Genomic DNA, 5,606 nt, shown 5'->3' with positions numbered 1-5,606 from the left:
TGCACTATGTCACGTAGCCTCCCTCAAAAATAGTATAAAACCCTCATAGAAACTTGAGATGGTGCTATCCTCTCGTACTGCTTTTATGCGGGCGGAGGTGGTCGCTGGCCAGCTAATAAAGACTCTCAATTTGGCTTCATTAAATTCTCCTGTGGTCTGTTTGCGCCCTCCACACTACAACAACAGCATTTGTGGAGCTTGAGGGCAGGCTCACTCAACCCAGCTCTGCCCAGGCTCACTCCTGGACCTGCCCCACTGAGGTTGAGAATAAGGACTCACCTGGAAGTCCCAAGGCCTCACCCACCACCTGAGGCACTAGAGAGCCTCTCCAGAGGAACAAGAGCTGGTTACAGGACCCCAAAGCAACATTGCAGCTTGCTCCTCCCAGCAAGCACCACCTACTGACAGGGAGGTCATTCTGCATACCCTTTTACTGCATCAACTGACTCATCATAAAGGATGTGGTTGAATCTCACTCACAAACACTGCCTACTGGCTCAGAGACCAAACAGGGCGTGTCATTATCCAAATGAAAATCTAAAGGTAAGAAGCAACAGATGATCCAGATGGAAAGGATTCAGCAAAAGAACTCTGGAAGTATGAAGAATCAAATGGAAAGCATACCCCCAAAGGGGAATACCAGCTCTCTAGCAATAGACATCAACCAAATTCAGAACACAAAATCGACAGAAGAAAAATTTCAAACATGAATTTTAAGAAAACTCAATGATATACAAAAAAAAATGGATAACAAACACAAAGAAACCACACACAAAAAAATCCAGGACTTGGAAGAAAAATTCACTAAAGAAATTGAAATATTAAAGAAAAATCAAACCGAACTCCTAGAAATGAAGAATTTATTCAAGGGATTACAAAACACAGTGGAAAGCCTCAAGAACAGGGTAGATTAAACAGAAGAAAGAATCTCAGGGATTGAAGATAACACCTTTCAATTAAATAAATCAGTCACAGATAGAGCAGAGAAAGAAGAGAAAAGAGTAAAGCCTACAAGAAATGTGGGATTATGTGAAGACGCCTAATGTGAGAATCATAGGCATCCCTGAGGGTAAAGAAGAAAACACACAAGGGTTAGATAAGCTATTTGAGGATATAATACAGGAAAATTTCCTAGGCCTTGCTAAAAATCTAGATATCTAGATACAAGAAGCTCAAAGGACTCCTGGGAGATTCATTGCAAACAGGAAGACACCATGACACACAGTCATCAGACTAACCAAAATAATCACCAAAGAGGCCCTCCTATGAGCTGTAAGGTGAAAGAAACAGGTAACCTACAAAGGAAAACCCATTAAAATAATGGCAGAATTCTCAAATGAAACCTTACAAGCAAGAAGAGACTGGGGCCCCATTCTCACTCTTCTCAAACAGAATAATGCCCAGCCTAGAATCTCGTACCCTGCAAAACTAAGTTTCATATATGAAGAAGAAATAAAGACCTTCTCAGATAAGCAAAGACTGAAGGAATTCACCAAGACAAGACCCGCCCTCCAGGAAGTACTCAAAACAGTGTTACACACAGATCAGCACAATAAACACTCATGAATGTAAACTCACTCAAAAGCTAAAGGTCAAAGGCCAGATACCACAATGGTTCAAGAGAGAAAACAAACCAACAAAGTTCAACTCAGTAGGATGAATAGAAATCTGCCCCACTTATCAATTCTCTCAATAAATGCGAATGGCTTTAATTGCCCACTAAAAAGACACAGGTTGGCCAAATGGATAAATTATACACAAGCCAAGTATCTGCTGTCTTCAGAAAACACATCTAATCCACAAAGATGCATTCAGACTCAAGGTGAAGGGATGAAAAACAATGTTTCAAGCAAATGGAAGCCAAAAGAAAGCTGGGGTAGCGGTTCTGATTTCCGATAACTTAATCTTCAAATCAACAAAAGTAACGAAAGACAAAGAAGGTCACCATATAATGGTGAAGGGTACAGTTCAACAAGAAGACATAACAATTCTAAATATTTATGCACCTAACTCAGGTGCACCCAGATTCATAAAGCAAATCCTACTTGGTCTAAATAAAATGATAAACAGCAACACCAGAATAGCCAGAGACTTCAATACCTCTCTGACAGCACAGGACAGATCCTCTAAACAGAAAATTAACAAAGAAACAATGGACTTAAACAGAATTCTAGAACAAATGGGCCGGACTGAAATTTACAGAACATTCTACCCCAAAACCAATGCATATACGTTTTTCTCATCAGCTCATGGGACATTCTCTAAGATTGACCATATCCTAGGACACAAAGCATGTCTCAAAAAATTAAAAAAAAAAAATAGAAATTATATCATGTATCTTCTCAGACCACAGTGAAATAAAATTAGAAATCAACTTCAACAGAAACTCTCATCTCTACACAAAGTCATGGAAACTAAATAACCTTCTGCTCAACAATTATTTCATTAAGGAGGAAATCAAGATGGAAATCAAAAGATTCTTTGAACTAAATGATGAAGGGGACACAAGTTATCAAAATCTGTGGCACACAGCTAAAGCAGTCCTGAGAGGAAAATTTATATCCAAAATGCCTACATTCAAAAGACGGAGAGATCACAAATAAACAATCTAATGAATCATCTCAAAGAACTGGAAAAGGATGAGCAAACCGACCCCGAACCCCGCAGAAGAAAAGAAACAACAAAGATTAGAGCAGAACTAAATGCAATTGATGACAAAAAACTATATGGAAGATTAATAAAATGAAAAGTTGGTTCTTTGAAAAAATAAAATTGACATGCTTCTGGCTAGATTACAAAAAGCAGAAAAGAACTCTAATAAGCTCCTTCAGGAATGAAAAAGGACAAATGACAACTGATGCCATGGAAACACAAAATACCATCTATGAATACTATAATAACGTCTATGCACATAAACTGGAAAATGTGGACGAAATGGACAAATTCTTAGAAACACGCATTCTCCCTAGGCTCAAGCAGAAAGAAATAGAATTTCTGAACAGACCAATATCAAATAACAAAATTGAAACAGCAAAAAAAAAACTTCCTAAAAAGCAAAGTCCTGGACCAGAAGGTTTCACACCCAAATTTTACCACATCTACAAAGAAGAACTGGTGCCTATCCTGCAAAAATTATTCCACAACATCAAGAAGGAAGGAATCCTCCCCAACACATTTTATGAAGCCAACATCACCCTGATACCAAAACCAGGAAAGAACACAACAACAACAAAAACTACAGACCAATATTCCTTATAAATATAGTTGCAGAAATTCTCAAAAAAAAATGCTAGCAAACAGAATTTAGATGCTTATCAAAAAAATAATCCATCAGAACCAAGTGGGCTTCATCCTAGAGATGCAGGGATGGTTCAACATACACAAATCTATAAATAAATTCACCACATAAATAGAAGCAAAAAAAAAAACACCCTATGATCCTCACAATAGACGCAGAAAAAGCATTCAACAAAATTCAACACCCTTTTATAAGAACGCTTAACAAAATAGGGATAGACGGGACTTACCTAACAATGATATAAGCCCTATATGACAAACTCACAGCCAACATCATACTGAATGGGGAAAAACTGAAACCATTCCCACTTTGAAATGGAAGCAGACAAGGTTGCCCTCTATGACTGCTTCTATCAACATAGTGCTGGAAGTCCTAGCCAGAGCAATCAGACAAGAGAAGCAAATCAAGGGCATCCAAATGGGGGCAGAAGACGGCAAACTGTCTTCTTTGCTGACGATATGATCTCATATGTAGAAAACCACAAAGATTCTGCCATGAGACAACTGGAATTGATAAACAAATTCAGCAAAGTCTCAGGTTACAAAATCAATGTACAGCAATCAGTAGCATTCCTATATGCCAACAACAGTCAAACTGAGAACCAAATCAAAGACTCAATACCCTTCACAATATGCAACAAAGAAAATAAAGTATCTAGGAATACATTTAACTAAAGAGGTAAAAGACCTCTACAGGGAGAACTATGAAACACTGAGGAAGGAAATAGCAGAGGGTGTAAACAGGTGGAAAACCATACCATGCTCATGGGTCAGCAGAGTCAACATTGTTAAAATGTCTATACTACCCAAAGTGATCTACAGATTCAATGCAATCCCTATTAAAATACCAACATCATTTTTCACAGATATAGAAAAAATAATTCTATGCTTCGTATGGAAACAGAAAAGACCCCGTATAGCAAAAGCAATCTTAAGCAAAAAGAACAAATTGGGAGGCATCAATCTACCAGACTTCAAGCTATACTACAAGGTTATAGTAACTAAAGCAGCAAGGTACTGGCACAAGAACAGAGACATAGACCAATGGTACAGAAGTGAGAACCCAAATATAAAACCATCCTCATATAGCCATCTAATCTTTGACAAAGCAGACAAAAACATACACTGGGGAAAATAATTCTTATTCAATAAATGGTGCTGGGAAAACTGGATAGCTACATGTAGAAGACTGAAACAGGATCCGCACTTTCACCTCTCACAAAAATCAACTCACAGTAGATAACAGACTTAAACCTAAGGCGTGAACCTACAAGAATCCTAGAAGAAAATGTTGGAAAAATTTTTATAGACATTGGCCTAGGCAAAGAATTTATGAAGAAGACCCCAATGGCATTCATAGCAACAACAAAAATAAATACATGGGACCTGATCAAATTAAAAAGCTTCTGCACAGCCAAGGAAACTATCAGGAGAGCAAATAGACAACCTACATAATGGGAGAAAATATTTGCTTGTTACACATCTGATAAAGGGTTGATAACTAGAATCTATATAGAACTTAGGAAAATCAGCAAGAAAAAATCAAACAACCCTATGAGAAAGTGGGCAAAGGACATGAACAGAAACTTTTCAAAAGAAGATAGACTAATGGCTAACAAACATATGAAAATATGCTCAACATCTCTAATCATCAGGGAAACGCAAATCCAAATCACGATTAGATATCACTTATGTCCAGTGAGAATGGCCTTTATCAAAAAGTCCCCAAACAATAAATGTTGGCATGGTTGTGGAGAGACAGGAACACTCCTACACTGCTGGTGGGACTGCAAACTAGTACAACCTCTGTGGAAAGCAATATGGAGATACCTCAAAGAGATACGAGTAGAACTACCATTTGATCCAGCAATCCCATTACTGGGCATCTACCTAAAAGAACAAAAGACATTCTATTAAAAAGACATTTGCGCTAGAATGTTTACAGCAGCACAATTCACAACTGCAAACATGTGGAAACAACCCAAGTGCCCATTAATACATGAGTGGATTAATAAAATGTGTTCTACGTATACCATGGAGTTCTATTCAGCCACAAAGGACAATGGTGATCTAGCACCTCTTGTATTATCCTGGATAGAGCTGGAACCTATTCTACTAAGTGAAGTATCCCAAGAATGGAAAAACAAGCACCACATGTACTCACCATCAAATTGGTTTTAACTGATCAACACGTAAGTGCACATATAGTAATAACATTGATTGGGTGTCGGGCAGATGGGGGGAAGAGGAGATGGGTATAGTCACACGTAATGGGTGTGGTGCACACTGTCTGGGGGATGGACATGCTT

This window comes from Propithecus coquereli, unplaced genomic scaffold (assembly GCF_000956105.1).
Source record: "Propithecus coquereli isolate 6110/MARCELLA unplaced genomic scaffold, Pcoq_1.0 Scaffold438, whole genome shotgun sequence".
Classification (NCBI taxonomy): domain Eukaryota; kingdom Metazoa; phylum Chordata; class Mammalia; order Primates; family Indriidae; genus Propithecus; species Propithecus coquereli.
Note: the sequence above shows the minus strand (reverse complement) of the source record.